Source organism: Saccopteryx bilineata, chromosome 1 (genome assembly GCF_036850765.1).
Source record: "Saccopteryx bilineata isolate mSacBil1 chromosome 1, mSacBil1_pri_phased_curated, whole genome shotgun sequence".
Taxonomy (NCBI): Eukaryota; Metazoa; Chordata; class Mammalia; order Chiroptera; family Emballonuridae; genus Saccopteryx; species Saccopteryx bilineata.
In genome coordinates this window covers 3,026,055-3,044,666 of record NC_089490.1, presented here as the reverse complement: position 1 = coordinate 3,044,666, position 18,612 = coordinate 3,026,055, and the positions used below count along the sequence as shown (strand labels likewise).

The 18,612-nt window shown below is 52.0% G+C and overlaps 1 pseudogene; it reads right to left on the bottom strand.

Annotated features, from left to right (window-relative positions):
* Positions 1 to 13,246: 13,246 nt before the first annotated feature.
* Positions 13,247 to 16,853, bottom strand: LOC136321088 (patr class I histocompatibility antigen, A-126 alpha chain-like; annotated as a pseudogene).
* Positions 16,854 to 18,612: the final 1,759 nt, after the last annotated feature.

Below are 18,612 nucleotides of genomic sequence, written 5' to 3'. Positions count from 1 at the left end.
CTCAGGGAAGTGAGGAGCCAGGGACTGAGCATCCTCTGCTGTGTGTGTTCTGTTCCTGCTTAAAGTGACCACAACCTGAGTGGCTTTAAACAGCAGCCAATTATTATCTCATGGGTTGTGTAGGTTACACATCTGACATGTCCTCACAGGATTAGGAACAAGGGGTCAGCAGGTCTCTGTCCCTCACCGGGGCTCTGGAAGAATCCACTGCCAAGCTCACTCACTGTGTTGTCTGAACTCAGATTCTTGCAGATGTGGGACTGAGTCCCTGTTTCCTTGCTGGCTGTCAGCTGGAGCCACCCTGAGCTCCAGAGGATGTCTTCAGTCCTGGAACGTGGCCCCCACAGCACACACAATCCTTCCCCCACGTGGAACCTCTCTGCCTCCCCTCACCCTCATCTCTCCTGCAGCTTCTCTGACTCCAGCCAGAGAAACCTCTCTGCTATTAGGTTCATGTGACATGATTGGGTCCAGCCAGGTGATCCAGGATGGTCTCCCTGTCCTAAGGTCCTTAACCTGCATCACATCACCAAGTCCCTTTCCCATGTTAGGAAGCCTGTCCACAGGCTCCAAGGATTCAGGTGAACATCTTTGGGGGCCACTGTTCATCCTTCCACATCTGATTATGTTGAAATCACTGAGATCCAGGAGGTAGTACTCTGGAGAAGGTGACAGTGAGTCAGGAGCTAAAAGAAATGGGGCAATGGCCTGGGGGTCCCCAGGGATTACCTACAATGAGGGGAGTGGGGATTCGATCTGATGATGGATTAAGGGATGTTATGGAGAAAGGGTGGGTAAGTCAAAGCATTTGATGAGAAGGACCCCACCCACCTCCAGGCCCAGGGCACAAGGTCTGTGGGAGGGGAGACACCTCCATGGCAGGACTTCAGAGGGAGCCGTGTCCTCAGGGAGACCCAGGTCCCTGTCAGAGCTGCAGGTGCAGGAACACCCTGGGAGGACTGTGTGGATTTGGCTGATCCTTGGCTGAGACCTCGGGGGGACACAGTGGGAAGGTTTCAGGAGCTGGGGAGGGGGTGTGAGGGGAGACAGAGTAGGGGTGCACGGAGCCTGTGGAGATGAGCATGCAGGATGTTTGGGGGACCAGGGGTGACTGAGACAGACAGGGGAAAGGAGAAAGTGAGGTTCATCCTGGTGGATTCAGGGCAGATGGTGGTGAGTGTGAGAGAGGGAGGTGGGCGGGGCAGGGGTCTGGGGCTCTCACTTGGGCTCTGCTGATGGGGATGAGGAGGTTTGGGGTGTTTGGGTCTTGTTTCCACTGTGTTGACCCCTGAAGTGCTTGAGGAGAGAAGGGGTCTTAGAAGACGTGCCTGAGTTCACTCATCCCAGAAGTAGAGGACTGTGCCCAGACTAGGTCTAAGTGTGTCACCTGCACCATGTGTCACAGGCTGGGCTGCAGTCACCGAAGCCCCACTGATCCAGTACATTCAATAGTCACCCTGACGGGGCTGCAGCTGGTGCAGACTCTCAGCTGGGGGCTCATTGAGGCTGTTCACATGGAGGTCTCGGGCACCTCCCCCTGGTTCTCTGCTGGGCTTGGTGCTCCCAGCGGGCACCTGGTTCCAAGAGAGTGTATTCCAGGTGCCCAAGTCAGGAACCAGGTCCAGCATCTTCTCTGATAATGGATAAAGAAGTGGTACACATACAATGGAATGTTACCAAGCCACATAACAGAGCAAAGTCTTAACATTTGCAGAAATGTGGAGGGATCTCTTAGGTTACTAATCATCTTTCTTTTTCTACTTTTAATATTCTTGGTAAAATTGGAAAGCTGCATGCAAAAGAATGAAACTTAACTACAGTTTGTTCCCCTGCACAAAAATTAATTCAAAATGGGTCAAATACCTAAATATAAGATCTGAAACAATAAACTACATAGAAGAAAACATAGGTATTAAACACCTGGATGTTGGCCATAGAGAACAATTTCTGAATTTGACCCAAACGGCAAGGGATGACAGCAAAAATAAATGAATGGGACTATAGCAAAGTAAAAAACTGCTGCAAAGCCAAAGAAACCGACAGAGAACAAAACGGGCTGTCAACCAGAAGGGAGATGATATTTACAAACAACAGCTCAATAAGGGCTTAATATCCAAAATATACACAGAACTCAGAAAGCTCAACACACAAGCAAGCAGCCCAGTGAAAAACTGGAGAAAGGAACTGACCAGACAGTTCTCCCAAGAAGACACAGAAACGAGAACAGATACATGGAAAGAGGCTCATCTGCACCAGCTCTGAGAGAAATGCACGTCAGAACTGCAAGGAGACGCCACCTCACACCTGTGAGATCGGCTGTTGTCAACAAGACAGGTAACAGGTGTGGGAGAGGCTGTGGAGAAGGAGGAGCCCTCACTCCCTGCTGGTGGGAATGTAGACTGGTACAGCCAGTATGGAAGAAAGGATGGTGCTTCCTCAAAAGATGAAGAATTAAACTACCATATGACCCAGCAATCCCTCTACTGGGTATCTACCCAAAACACTTGAAAACATTGGTACGTGAGGACACACAGACTGCCATGTTCATCGCAGCATTATTCACAGTGGCCAAGACATGGAAACAACCAAAGTGTCCCTTGATAGAGGACTGGATAAAGAAGATGTGGTCCATATATACACTGGAACCCCACTCAGCCATGAGAAATGATGACACGTTGGCATTTAGGACAACATGGCTGGACCCTGAGCATATTACACTGAGTGAAATAAGTAAGTCAGAAAAAAAAAAAAAGTATACGATTTTACACAGAGGTGGGATAATAAGTGGAGCCTCACAGACATAGATAAAAGTGAAGTGGTTACGGGAGGGGACAAAGGGGTGGAGGCGGAAGGAGGGAAGGGAATAAAGAGGGACAAATATACGGTGACGGAATATGATTTGAGTCTGGGTGATGGGTATGCAACATAATCATCAGTTTAAATGCTATAACAATGTTTACCTGAAACCTGTGTTCCCTTTTTGATTAATGACACTCTGTTAAATTTAATTTTCTAAATAAAAACATTTTTAAAAATTGGATTATTTCCAAATTGTGACAGATTCTCTTTTCTTCTTCAAGTCTAGATGCCACTGTTGGCCTCTAGGAGGCGACAGATCCTAGTTAATATTCTCCAGTTTAAAAAAACAACATGAAACAAAAGAGTTTAAACTCAGGTTCTGGGCAACAGGAGGAGGGAGGGGAGATTCTGGCCTTTCCCCCCAAATCCTAGACCACTTCTCACGAGAGTTAAAAGCACCCACACTTGTAATTCTCCACAGTTGTCAATGAGAAAAGAGAGGAAGGAAGGGGTAGATCGTTACCTGCCGTGTTTCCAGATGACCCCCCACCCTCGGGGCAGCTGCAGTCCGGGCTCAAGGTGGACGTCCGCGTGCACACACAGCTCCACGCCTGTGCTCTGATGACCCGCGTGGGGAGGAATTCTAGGCCGAGGGGAAATCAGGGAGACCTCTTTCTTCTGATCAAACCCTAAATTAATCAATTGTTTCTGGTTTATAAGCAGAGGTGAAATGTTCAAGACTTTAATATAACAGTCCAAATAGTTTCAAAGTAAATTCCTTTTCATTATGACTTAAAACAGGATTAGTGAACTATCACTGGTTTCTCAGTCCTCTGCTGATAAGGTTTTTTCTTTATTTCTTTCTTCTCAAATCCCAAACACTGAACCTCTCTCGCCTTAGGCCACGCCCTCAATGAGAGACCAGTTCACAAAGTCCGTGGATTTGAAATTCCTTGGGTACAAAGTGGACTGTCTCTGTCTTTTTACCAGGAGGATTGACAGTAGCTGCAGCGAATGGCGACTTCTCTTTCTCATTTGGGGCACAGAGATTGGCTGCTTCTATTCTCAACTAGAAATATCACAGAATAGAAAACAGTGCGGTTTCTCTTGGCAGTGAGCAAACCCCCAATATTCACACAATAGAATACTTTCCTTTCATGTGTGTGTGACAGAGACAGAGACAGAGAGGCAAACAGATAGGAACAGACAAAGAGGAAGGAGAGAGATGAGAAGCATCTTCATATCCAGAGACAGACGAGAATAGTGCAGGGGAGATATAACGGGATAATTTCAGAAAGCCCTGGGTGACCCAGAAGCATCTTGGCGTCATAATAACAGCCATGAGGGCCAGTCCATGGGAGGACAGTGTCCTGACCTCCAAACCTAAATCAGCGAGTGCGTGAGAAGCAGGTAGAACAGCGCCCGTGCCCCGTGCATCATGAGCAGCTCGGCGGGGACCTCATCGTGGTGTCTGCTGCTGTTTCCATCACGTTCAGTGACTCAGTTTTCCTTTCTGTCAGTAACACAGAATCCTGCCCCCTCTGCAGTCTGACCTCCGGGCCCTCCCCTCCAGGCAGCAGGACAGACCCGTCTCCCCCAGACCCCTGTGTGCAGGACTGTGTCTATAGTGCAGGTGTGAAGCCCTCAGTGACTCAGTGTCGTCCTGACACCACAGCCCTCTCCCCGTGTGCAGAGACGTCTGAGGTGGGCGGGACCAGGAGAGGGACAGACACAGTGTCACCTGTCCTGTACCCACTGCTGTCCCTGTCCCCACCCTTCCAGGCTCTGCTTTATCCCCACTTTTTTTTTCAGGAGCATCCACATCTGCCTGTGGAGATCCCCAGGTGTTAGCTGTTCACTCATGTCCGAGTCCCAGTTGTGGGTTAACGTCCTGTCTCTCCCACCAGCCACCTGGCCCAGAGCAAAGTGTGGGAACACAGATGAGTATCGGGTTCACTTGGGGAAGTCTGAGCTGAAGTACTTCACTGTTCTATTACACGCGACCTTTGTGGTGAACGGAAACCCACGAGTCAGAGGTGCTGTTAGGATTGGGGACAGGAACCTGGACGTCATAATACTGCATTCTGCATAAGGGTCCCCTCAAAGAGGAGGCCCTCTCTGTCTCCTGATTCTCACTCCCGCTCCTACCCTGTCCCACTGCGTGGATGTGGGAGCTCTGGACAGGGGGGTGCTTGTCCTCACTGCCCCCCTCTTCTCCCCTGGCCGTCCCTGGTCAGGAGACGATGTCCTGTCTGTCCTGCGGAGGGACCTCCACGGGCTGCACAGCACGACCCCGGGGTCCCGGACATGCAGAGTGACCATGCTGTCCCCTTTCCCATCGCTGATGGGGAAATGTTTGTCTTCTGCATTATTTTGCCTTGTGTTTGTCTTTTATTTTGAGGTTTAATTGAATAAAACATTATATCAGTGTCAGGTGTTGCTAATGAGTAAGTTTTAGAAGTTCACATCACAAGAAAAAACCTTGTAACTATGAATGGTGACAAATGGAACTAGGTGTATTATAGTGATCATTTTACGATATGTACAAATATCAAATCATTATGTTTATTGATACGTAAAAGTCATCCTGACCCTCTGTGAGAACCCTGTCCTTCCAAAGTCATTCCAGAGCACCGGGCACCATTGTGTCCAACAGACACACACACACTGATCTCCTTCTCTGCTGAGGGCATAGTGGCCCCTGGGTGATGTTGCACCCCCAAAGCCTCTCTGTCAGGGTGGCACCCCCTTGTATGCAGCCGTCCCCAACATCACAGACTTGCTAGATGCCCTCAGTCACCAGCCTGGGATGTGTCACTCTGGTCTCGACCTGGCTGGTACCTTCTCCTCTGTAGCTATTACTGAAGAGAGTCGAGACCCGTCTGCTGTTACTTGGGAGGGACCACAATGGACCTTCACTGTGCTGCCCGTGGGGCATCTGCATGACCCTACTCTCTGCCACAGGCTCCTGACAGCTGCTGTGTCCCCTGGTCCAGGCAGAAGTGCTGTTGTCGTTACATCGATGATGTTGTGCTCACGTCTGGCTCTCTTCCCGCCCTGGAGGGAGCAGCTCCCTCTTTGCTGACCCCCCTCCGACAGGGGGGATGGGGGTCAGTGAGCACAGAGTGTGAGGACCAGCTTCTCTGTCACGTTCTCGGGGCTGTGTGGTCGGGTAAGACACAGGTGATGCCGGCCGCGGTCACAGAATAAGTACCGGCCTCTCTGTGGCCACAGCAGGCGGAGCAGTAGCAGGAGGTTTTAGGTTTGTTAGGTTATGGGAGGGTCTTCACTCCCCGTTTGGCTCACATGGTGTGGCCCCTCTATGCCCCCCTGCGGAAAGGACCCCTGGGCTGGGAGGAGCACCAGGAGGCAGCTTTTCCCGCCGCTAAGCAGCCTCAGCCAGTGTCCGGGTTCTGGGCAGGGGACCAGAGCCAGCTGTGTGCAGCCGGTGTTCACGTGACACCCGCGGGGTGTGGTTGAGGGTTATGACAACGTCAGGGCAGGGAGAGGACACCACTTGGGTTCTGGTCCCAGCTGTGAGGTGGAGCTGAGGGCCGATACAGTCCTGTTGAACCACAAGTGAGCGCAGGGGACCAGGCCTGTCAGCAGCAGAAGCCGTAGCAGGACCGGCCTCAGGCCACACCGTCACCTCCAGCCCCACGGCTGGCGTGGTGCATTGGGTCACGCCCCGGCCCTGGAGTGTGGGGCACAGACATCCCGCCTAACCACGTGGGGGGCACATCTCCACAGAGAGGCCACCTCTCCTCTAGCCCCTTAAGCAAAGGACTACAAGCTGTCCCAGGGCCAGTGACATATCAATGCTCTGGACAACCAGAGCCCACGCCGGGAACACTGCTGCTGTCCCCCGTCCACAGGAGAAACTACCCGTTCCTAATGAAGCTGGTGCATTACCGGCTCCCACAGGGGGAACCGCTCTGGAGGCGCAGCGATGAGGATTAACCCGAGCAGCGCTGGGGTGCCGGGAGGGGCCACGTGACCCCATCCATCACGGCCTCCCCCACCCCGGACAAGCAGCCCCTCCACACGGGCACCCTCCGCTCCTCCACGTGCACACCGGGACCTCCACCCACTCCGCCCACGGCAAGGGGTCCTGAGCACAGCTCTCCTCCACCTCTCCGTGTTCCGGGTCAGTTTTCCCCACGTTCCTGACCAGCCCGCCCACCCGGTAGCCCCTGTCCATGAGTCACTGGGCCCTACTCAGGGGCGCCTTTCACACTCCCCTCCCGGGTCTGTTCAGGACTGACCCCGTCCTGGCTGACAGCCCTTCCCGAGCTGTGCAGCGTCAGCTCCCAGGTCCCCTGGTCCTGCTCTGCCTTCTCCTCCTGGGTCTGAATCACAGGAACTTACTCTGGAGTTTTAAATCCCAGCATTTCTAAAGGTTTCAGTAGGATAACTCTATGTTGGGTTAAAGAGAATTAGTTCAAAAATCTATAAAACCATACTTTCATGAAGGACGACACCCACAGAGACAGGTGGACAGATCATACGTGCACAGTGGATTTCAGAGTGAGTGTTGGGACAAATAACACCCACGGAACATTCCCAGCACCCAGGAAGCCCTCTTCATTATTATTCAGTCATAACCTCCCCCCACCCACCCCGAATCACCACCATCTTGAGGTCTCACAGCACAGGGAGTCCCGTCAGGTGTGATAGAATGGAACAGTACAGTGGACGCCCGTGGGCACCTGGCTCTCACGCAGCGTTGTGTCCTGGGTCTCATCCCTGTGGCTGTGAGGTTGTAGTGTGTTCCTCTCATGGCTACGGAAGATTCTATTATGTGAACAGACCACACTTCCTGTCCTGTGCAGCCTCTGAGTATTTAATATTTTTTTTTCCATTTTTCTGAAGCTGGAAACAGGGAGAGACAGTCAGACAGACTCCCGCATGCGCCCGACCGGGATCCACCCGGCACGCCCACCAGGGGCGACGCTCTGCCCACCAGGGGGCGATGCTCTGCCCATCCTGGGCGTCGCCATGTTGCGACCAGAGCCACTCTAGCGCCTGAGGCAGAGGCCACAGAGCCATCCCCAGCGCCCGGGCCATCTTTGCTCCAATGGAGCCTTGGCTGCGGGAGGGGAAGAGAGAGACAGAGAGGAAAGTGCGGCAGAGGGGTGGAGAAGCAAATGGGCGCTTCTCCTGTGTGCCCTGGCCTGGAATCGAACCCGGGTCCTCCGCACGCTAGGCCGACGCTCTACCGCTGAGCCAACCGGCCAGGGCCGCCTCTGAGTATTTAATAAACGCAGATTCACAAATCGTGCTCCTATGAATAATTTCTTCACACTGTGTGTCACACACACGTGTGCACGTGTACTGGGTATACAACTAGGAGTGGACATGCTGGGTCACAGGGTGAGCCAGTGTCTGGGTGTAGTAACTTCTGCCAAAGCATTTCTCAAAGCACTTGAATCAACTGACTCTCACAAGCAGTACATGAGAGACTGAATTACTCCTACTCCTTGTCAACAATGGATTTTGTCTAAGGTTTTCATTGTAGCCATTCTGGGAGGGGTGCAGCGATAACACAAATGACTTATTTTGAATTTCCCCTCTGACCAAAAATTGTGAGCAAATTTTATAAATTTTTTTTGGCCATGTGAATATCCTCAGTTAGATGCTGGACTGGACTAATAGTGACTGAATGGGACTCTAGTAATGTGCCAGCCTGTAGAACAATAGTTTCATCTTTGTGTGGGGATAAAAGGTATGATTGCTTTGGGAGTCTGAGTTACCCCTTCCTCACCTGTAGACTCCCTGGGGCGGTCATAGTATTTAATGTTGAGTGTTGGCCTCAATCAAACCTAAGTGGTGGGTGTGCCAGCATCTATTATCTGCTATGATAGTTTTTCTATCAATGAGTCTGTGCTCAAACACCTGTGGTATAATGGAAAGTATGTGGTTTATGCACTGGTTCCTGGCACAGAGCTCATAAAACCCTCAGAATCTCTTGGGATGCTCATGAGATGGCCCATGGCTGAGGGTCCTGGGTAGCTTCAGGATGGGGCTGGTCACCGGAAAGACAGGCTTGCTCAGAGGGCGGGACTTTCAGCCTCACTGCCCAAACCACTGGGAGTTCAATCCCCAATGCCCAGTGATTTAATCAGTAATGTCCATAAAGGGAAACTTCCATTAAAAAAAACAAAAACATTAACAGTTGTGTTCAGAGAGCTTCTTAAGTGTGACCACATCCATGTGATGGAGGGAAGGGGTGTGGGGAAATGGCCAGAGATTAGGATGCTGCCCTGAGACAGGTCCTTGGTGTGGACTTTTGAAAACCAAGTCCTGTGGGGGCAGAACGCTGCCCGGCAGCACTGATAGGGTTGTTTATAGGAAGCAGCTGATCCCTGTGGCCTTTTCCTGCACACCTGAAAGGTGTTAGTTAATCCTCCTTCTCTGTACCCGAATCCATGCTCTGCTAATTTGGCCAAGGCTCTGCTAATCTTGATGAGGAAAGAAATGAATAAATACGATGAGGCTGCAGAGATCTGGGCTCTCAGTCCTAGAGGCTGGGAGTCTCCTGTGCCCATCTTTTCTCTATGTTGTGTCTTGTGCGTGTTTTTCTCAAGTCCTGCAGCGCCTTCCTCTCGTGCACCCCCATTGCCGAGCGGGTCTCAGCAGCTGGTGCCCGAACAGGGACTGACTGGAAGAAGGATCCCCAGAGTGATAAATAAAGTAAGGAAATAACTACTGAGGAGAAACAGAGGCCCCGATTCCATCCGTCACAGGAAAGCGGTAAGGACGTCCTCGGAAAATACAGGGTGACCAGGGGGAGCGGGGACAGCGGAGACAGTGTTATGAAATGCCGTCCCTATGTCTGTCTCTGAAAACAGTTGTTGACGGCTGGCGGGGCTAAAGCAGCGAAGGAACCTTTCAGAATGATCACAAGTGACTGAGAAGCACTGCACTTGGTTCCTGCTTCAGGAAGTCTAGATTTACACGACGGGGAAAGGGAGGAAAAGAGCCAAAATAATTATATGCTCAAGGTGATCTGTAGCCGGTTACTATCCAGCAAACTTGGACCTCAGTTAAATCTGTTTTAGAACCTTGGCAATATGATGATGATGATGAGGGAGATGATGAGGGAGATTAAATACACTGAACCTTAAAGTGCTCCGAAGGGTGACAAACCTTTTTCACCATCTGCTGCTTTCATTGATTCTGCCACCCCCTCCTCCACCTGTTTTGTACCTAGGGGGTTTCTGCCAGTGATCGGCTCTTCAGAAAGGGATATTACAGGTCTGTAGAGAGAAAGATTCGGATGCATCACAGATGGCTTTTCCAGTGACAGTTACAGAGAGAGTGGCATTGGTAAACATCAAGGCATTACAGTGTCCTTACAGCCTGAAACCAGAAGCCATGGACAAGGAACAGAGAACCCGTCACATTTTCTCTAGTGGCTGCTGTTCACAGAAGCCTCCTCTCTAAACCCCAAGCAGTGCCTTTAAAATGGACAACAGATAAGCCTGTTTGGATTGAACAGTGGCCGTTAGCTAAGGAGAGATTGGAGGCTCTTCAAGAATTAGTATTAGAGCCATTAGAAAGAGGACATATAGAGAGGTCATTTAGCCTGTGCAATTCTCCAGTGTTTGTGATTAAGAAAAAATCAGGAAAGTGGGTTTTTGACAGATTTACATGCAGTGAACACAGCAATTCAACCTATGGGAGCTTTACAACCAGGGTTACCAAACCCATCTTTAATACCTAAAGAATGCCCAGTAATAGTGATTGACTTAAGAGATGCTTTTTCACTACACCTTTGGCACACCAAAGCAACATTGAGAAAAATTTGCCTTTTCTGTACCTCCCCTTAATGCTAAAGAGCCAATGAAGAGATTTCAGTGGAAGGTATTACCACAAGGTATGATTAACAGCCCTACTATTTGTGAAAATTTTGTAGCTGAAGCCCTGGAACCTTATTGGTCACAATTCCCTCAGTGCTACAACATCCATTATATGGACGGTATTCTTGTAGCAGCAGGAAACCAAGAAGAATTAACTAAAGTCTATGCTGCTTTAGAGAAACAGGTGCAAATTGTTGGCTAAAAATAGCACCTGAAAAGATTCAACAGACTGTCCCTGTCTGCTACAGGTGTTATTGTTCGGCATGATGAATTAGTTGAATGGCTATTCTTACCTAATTCTACCATCAAATCTCTCTCTCTGTCTTGATCTCATGTCCTCACTTATTCTCAAAGGGAGAGAACAGATTCGACAACTTGTGGGATGTGATCCATCTACGATCATCCTTCCCTTAACAAGAGCTGACGTTTCTTCTTGTTTTCAGAATCTTTTACACTGGCAGATAGCTTTTGCTTATTTCCCAGGGATTATTGATAATTATCCAAAAACCCTCTTTTCCAGTTCCTGAGACATGCTCAGTGGATCCTACCTCATATTACCCGGCTGGAAGTTTTATCTAATGTCCCACCATCTTTCCTGAGGGCTCTGGTAATGGACATGCTGGCTGTACCTGGGTGATACAGAAACAGATTTCCACCCCGGGTTTTTCTGCTCAACAAGCTGAATTATATGCTGTTATTTCTGCTTTGCAGGATTTTCCCAATCCAGTTAACATTGTTAGTGATTTGCTTATGTAGTACAAGTCACAAGGATGATTGAAACAGCTTTGTTAAAACCTTATTTACCACAACCTCTTACTAATCTTTATTTTCAATTACACAAAACTGTCTGACAATGCCGCTTCCTTTCCTGTATCACTCATATTCGTTCACTTACTAATCTCCCAGGACCCTTAGCTGCAGGCAGTGCTACAGCTGACCATGCCTGCACTGTGGACTCCATCCACTGAGAAAATGCACTGGGAAGATTGTCGCAGACCTGATAGTGTTTTGCTACTTACTGGTTCCTATGGAACTGTGATTGACTGGGCCCCTAGGGGGTATGCAGTTCGAGACTGTAGCAAGGAGAATGAGACTTGCAATTCCCGGGAGACTTAATGATGGAGTGTGTCTAATTAACACTGAGCGTGGCATTGCTGATGGTCTGCAAGCCCTTAATTCTATTTCTCAGATAAAACAATAGGGTACTGGATTATTGGGAGGTCTCATTAGGATATGTATTATTTTAATGTTTTCTTTAGTCCTCAGATGCTCACAACAATACCTCAGACAATCAACACAGAGAGAAAGGCTGCAAAAACGGCTAACACAGAAACACAAAAACAAAAAGGGGACATGTAAGAAAATGGCCAGAGATTAGGATGCTGCCCTGAGACCATCTTTGGTGTGGACTTTGGAACATCAAGTCCTGTGGGGGCAGAACGCTGCTCTGACCAGCACTACTATGACTGTTTATAGGAAGCAGCTGATCCCTGTGGCCATTTCCTGCACACCTGAAAGGATTAGTTCTGCACCTGGATCCATTCTAGGCTAATCTGACCCAGGCTCTGCTAATTTACTTGATGAGCAAAGACACGAATAAATTTGATGAGGTTGCAGGGATCTGGGCTCTGGATCCTAGGGGCTTGGAATTGCCTGTACCCAACTTTTCTGTATGTTGTGTCTTGTGTGTTTTTTCTTTCTTTCTTTCTTTCTTTTTTTCTGAAATGTGAAGCAGGGAGGTAGAGAGATGCCCTCATGTGCCCGACCAGGATCCACCCAGCATGCCCATCAGGGGGCAATGCTCGGCCCATCTTGGGTGTTGCTCTGTTGCAACTGGAACCAGTCTAGCACCTGAGACAGAGGCCCTGGAGCCATCCTCAGCGCCTGGGGCCAACTTTGCTCCAGTGGAGCCTTGGTTTCAGGAAGGGAAGAGAGAGAGAGATAGAAAGGAGAGGTGGAAGGGTAAAGAAGCAAATGGAAGCTTTTCCTGTGTGCCCTGGCTGAGAATCAAACCCAAGACTTCCACACGCCAGGCCGACGCTCTACTGCTGAGCTAGCCGGCCAGGGCTTGTGTGTGTGTTTTTTTAAGAGCTGCAGTGCCTTCCTTTCCTGTATACCGACTGCTGAGCTGCTCTCAGCACTGAGCACCGACTGGGCACAGGTCCGACCACGCTCGGTCCTCACAGCCTCTCCTGTCCCTGCAACAGACTCAGCACAGCAGACACACGGGTTCTGGAAAGTTCTCGGTGCTTCCATTTATTTCCTCTCAAACCTTAGGGTCTTCTTCTCGAATTAACCCAACAACCCCCACAGCAAGAACTGAAAAAACTAATTCCCACCCAAAGTCTTATTTCAATAAGGGAGTAAGGAGCTGTAGCTCAGTGCTCCACGAAATACAGACAGGGATGGGGAGGGCCCAGCCCCCCTCTGCTGGACAGGGAAGTGTGGGGAGGGGATGTGGGGGCAGGGGTGGGCCAGCCTCCCACCTCCTCAATTATGCTGATAGGAATGCAGACACATTCAGATGCCCTTTGCAGAAAGAGAAGTGAGAGGTTCCTGAAGTCACAAATAGGGTTGGAAGGTGAGTGTGTGTGTGTGAAGCATCTTCCGTCACTCAGTCCCCGAGAAGGCAGCTGTCTCACGCTGAAGAGGAACATAATCACAAACAAACTCGGGTCAGTCATTGTAACTGGTGACATTCTCAATACCTCCCCTCATGCTCAAAATGTCCCAGAGAAGCCCTATTACCCAGACCTGTCACCTCTGCCCCAACCCCTCCCCACATCAGGGTCTCACTTTTACAAACCCTGAGAGACACATCAGAGCCCTGGGAACTATCACTGCCTGGGGTAGAACAACAGAACTTGGTCAGAGCCTCCAGGACAGGAGAATAAAGGAAGAACTATGAGGGGTGAGGTCCCCCATGGCTTCCATTTCCATTGACAGAGGGTCACAGGGTCAGCCTCTCTGTACTGACTGGCAGCCTGAGCTTAGCTCCCTCCTCTCCCACCTGCAGGAAGAAAACAGCCTGTGAGAGACCAGGGAGGAGGCAGAGCTATGAGGTCCTAAAGGAAACCCTAGTTCTGGGCCCCAGAGAAGTTTCCAGAACTGTGACTGCAGACCCAGGGCAGGATCAGGAAACCCAAGGAAAGTACATGTGTGGAGACTGAAACAATCTCCCTCCAGGAGGTCTGTCCTCAGCAGGACCCTCCCCTCTGACCTGTGACTGTTGGGGACCAGGTCCCCATCACTGACTCATCAAGGTGATAAATCTGTCCCTCATGTTCACACGTGCCTCACTAAACAGTCAATGTTAGCAAACAGCCCCGGACTGGGGAAGCACAGGCGTGGGGACAGTACTTCCCATTAATGAAGTGGACACACTTCTTCCTGGGCTTGAAACCCCCTGTGGGACAAGAAACTCAGACCCCACCCTTCCCTACCTGAGCGCCTCCTCCTCCACATCACAGCTCCCACCACACCTCCAGTGACCACAGCTCCAAGGAGGACCAGGACAGCAACGGTGGCCACAGTGGGGATGGTGGCCTGAGGAGGCTCTGGGAAGGGAAGGGAAGGTGAGGGCCCTGACCCCAAGGCCACAGCCCTGACCCTGCTGAAGTCCTCCAGAGGCCCCTGCTCCCTGAGAAGAGGCTCTGTGCCCACGTCCCCTCCTCACCCCATCTCAGGGTCAGGGGCTCAGGCAGCCCCTCATGCTGCACATGGCACGTGTAGCTCTGCTCCTCTCCAGGGGGCACCCCCACTGCCGCCCACTTCTGGAAGCTCCCGTCCCCCGCAGGCCTGGTCTCCACAAGCTCCATGTCCTGGGTCTGGTCCTGCCCGTCACGCTGCCAGGTCAGGGTGATCTCCGCAGGGTAGAAGCCCAGGGCCCAGCACCTCAGGGTGACCTCACGGTCAGAGATGGGGTGCTGGGTCACATGTGTCTTTGGAGGGTCTGAGGAGAAGGGGAGAAATGCAGGAACTTTTTATCCCTCATGGGCCACTCCAGCAGCACTCCTGTGACCATCCCGAGAGTGGACAGGACAGCTGGGGTGGGGGAGGGAGCACAAAACCCAGACACCAGCCTGGACAGAGGCCACTGGGATGATCTCTTAGTCTTTGGAAAGTTCTAGAGTTGGAGTGACACACTCCAGGGTAGAAGACAGGACCTGAGGGGAGAAAATACGTTTCTGGTTCCGACCTGCCTGGAGACTAAATTACTCAGAAAAGCCGGTCGGCCCTCAGACACACTGCGTGGGGGACAGAGAACAAGGTCTGAGGGAGAAAGTTTCCATGTGTCCCAGGGCCACAGCCAGGTTCAAGGGGAGCCCCTGATGGGTTAGTTCAGGGTTGGTCTCCCCTCTATCCCGGAGAGACTGCACCTAATTGTCCCGGAGAGAAGGGGGAGTCGCTCTCTGGTCCCAGATCTGAAAACCCAGGGGACTCCAAGTCCGACCCAAAGGAGGGTGTTCTGACCCCGGTCCATTTCCTGTCTCCGTGTAGGAGCCCCAGCCCGAGGGGAGAGGAGGGAGCCCCGCGGCCCCGGTACCTGCGCGCTGCAGCGTCTCCTTCCCCTTTTCCAGGAAAAGGCGGAGCCACTCCACGCACTCCCCCTCCAGGTAGCTCCTCACGCGCTCCGCCTGACCCATCTCCTCCAACTCCCGCCGGGTGATCTGAGCCGCCGCGTCGGCCGCGGTCCAGGAGCGCAGGTCCTCGTTCAGGGCGAGGTAGTCGGTACCGTCGTAGGCGACGTGACTGTACCCGCGGAGGAGGCGCCCGTCCCGGGCCATTTCACAGCCAAGCTTGGCCTGGAGGGTGTGAGACCCTGACCCCGCCCCGCGGTCGGCTCCGCCCACTCGGCCCCGCCCACTCGGCCCCGCCCACTCGGCCCCGCCCACTCGGCCCCGCCCACTCGGCCCCGCCCACTCGGCCCCGCCCACTCGGCCCCGCCCACTCGGCCCCGCCCACTCGGCCCCGCCCACTCGGCCCCGCACCGACCGCGGGGATTTAAAGCTAAACCGTAAATGAAACCGGGTCAAAGTCTCGCGGGGTTCTCCCGGGTGAGGTGGGAGGTCTTGCGGTCTCGGGTGGAGCTCAGACCCGGACACTCGGGCGACCAGTGCCCGTCCGTGGGGATGAGGTCGTGACCGGAACCCGCCCGCGAGGCTCACCGTCCTAGCTCTGGTTGTAGTAGCCGCGCAGGGCGTTCAGGCTCACTCGGTAATGCTGTGCGTGGTCCTTGAAGATTTGCGTCTTGCGGTCCCAATAGTGCGGGTGCTCCTGCTCCAGCCACGGCTGCTCCATCCACGGCGCCCGCGGCTCTGCCCTCGGGCTCGCGGCGTCGCTGTTGAACCGCAAGAACTGCGTGTCGTCCACGTAGCCGACTTCGATGTACCAGGTCTCCCCGCGGCCGGGCCGGGCCGGGACACGGCGGTGCGGAAATATCTCAGGGCGTGGGGACCTGGGAACGGGGAGGGTATGAGAACTGTGATCACCCGCCTTGTGCGGGTCCCGAGCCCCGAGACGGAAAAGGGGCCAGAACAGAGCAGGGGTCAAGACACGGGCAGAGGACACACGCTCTCCCCGGGTCTTGAGCACTTCTCGAGTCCCCTCGCTCCTCCAAGAAGAGGCCGCTCCCACCCGGCCTGCACTCACCCGCCCAGGTCCGGGTCAGGACCAGGGCCCCGGGGAGCAGCAGCAGGAGAAATGGGGGTCCCATGACCAGAATACTCAGAGTCTGGGGACAATCTGAGTCCACCTGGTCAGCGGAGACATTATAACCGGGGACCTCAGGTACGGTGATTGGCTTCTCTAAAAACTGGACACCCAATAGGAGTGATATCTGGGGACTCATCATGAGTATCCGGAAAGAGGGATCCGAACGGGTTGTGAGAGGGAGAAGTGACCCCTGGCAGATGTCGACTCCCAGACACTCACTGTCTCCTCCAGACTCTGCCTTCGGGCAAAGAAACCAAGAGCCAGGCCTGGGGACCCGAAACTGTGCCCTGAACCCACCTCCTGTGCAGAAAGCTTTCTGTCACCTGTCTTTCTGAGGCCTGGCCCAGGGGCTGTGTGAAGACACCAAGGAGAGACCCCCAGGCTGGGCTCGTCCTTTACTCTTCTTCTCTTTCCAGAGTCCATACCCTTAAAATGGACTCACTGCCTCCCACCACTTATCTCTCCCCCTGGACTCTTCTAGAAGAAAACTCACCCAGGGTACTTGATGCCAGAGAGGAACCTTGCCCTGGGAATGGAGGTGGAGGGACAGGGGTTTCTCTTAACCCTGGAGGAGCTGTGTCTGACAACACAGGATGGAGATCCTCAGAGACCAGTCTCCCTGTTGTCTGTGAACCCCAGTGGGGAGCACAGTCTTGGAAACCCTAAACATCAGAAACCTGATCTGTAAAGAAGTAATTTTGGCCCCTTGGTCCAGAAATGTGTCTAACCAGCACTGCAGTCAGACTCACAGAGCTCCTGAATTCTACTTCCCACACAGTGTGTCTGTGACTCGGGATTGTTACATTGTGAAATGATCTTCATTCAGTAACCCTGAGTTTGTCTGTGAGTCCCCCAGTCCTCAATACAGAGAAGCCCAGGGAAGCCGTGTGTCACTGCGCATTTCAACAGGAGCATGTACATCCTCGACGTTACAAGGGCTCAAAGTGGTTATCCAAATGATGGAGAGAGAGAAGGGAGGTTGGCTGGAGGCGTCCCAGACCCAGGGCAGAGCAAGGAGAGTTCACAGAGGGTGTCAGGGAGCCTGGATCATAAGTTAACTCTCAGAGGAGCAATGGTCCTGCCTCAGTTTCCCTGCTGTTCTCAATCGTTGATGGGAAGGGGCCTGTGAGAAGCGAGGTCCCAGAGCACATGGGGCAGCAGATTAGAGAGCACAGCAGCAGGGCCATCGGTCAGTTATGCTCCCTCAGGCTGAGGTCTGGGTGTGCATTCTCATGCTGCCACGTGACCTAGTGGAGGAAAGAATGAGGAGAAAATAGTGAATAACTCCTGGACCAGCACCTTAACATAGACGAGAAAGGGTGAAGCCTCGAGCACCAGCAGAGGGACAGCTCTGGCTGGGAGTGTGGACAGCTCACCTGTGGTGAAGTCTCCAAGTAGACAGTGTTGGAAATCCATAATAATAGTCTTTCTCTTTTTTTTTGACAAAGAGAGAGAGAGAGGGAGAGAAAGCGAGAGAGACAGAGAGACAGACAGGAAGGGAGAGAGATGAGAAGCATAAAGTTTTTGTTGCGGCACATTAGTTGTTCATTGATTGCTTTCTCATATGTGCTTTGACCGGGGCTACAGCAGACCGAGTAACCCCTTGCTCAATCCAGCAACCTTGAGTCCAAGCTGGTGAGTTTTGCTTAAGACAGATGAATCTGTGCTCAAGCTGGTGACTTTAGAGTCTCGAACCAGGGTTCTCCACGTCCCAGTTCGATGAACTGTCAACTGCACCATCGCTGATCAGGCACAATCATCTTCTAATGCAGGGGTCTCAAACTCGCGGCCCGCCGAACAATTTTGTGCGGCCCACAGACTAATCCACGAAGTTCAAAATATTTTGGATAAAATTAAGTAAGCCTAGGGGCCTACTTGTATTTTTCATTTCTCTAGCATCCTAGCTAGATATTAGCTTAGTTAACAGCAGTTGTGATGCGAACTACAGTTTCTGGTCGTTTTGTAACACTGAGTAAACTGCATGTACGATTGTGCTTGTTGTACTGATTTTTTTTTTGTTTTCAACTGCAGTGAGAAAAGTGTTGCGTAACAGTTGCCTTTTGTAGACCTAGTGTGGCCCGGCGAATGACTGTGATCTTGCTCTGCGGCCCACATGCTGAGTTGAGTTTGAGACCCCTGTTCTAATGTGTCCAGTTTCCTCAGTGAAGCAGGAAACAAGGTCACTGGCAGTAATGAGATGGGGAAGGAGGGTGGATGTTTGAGCAGAGGATGGGGG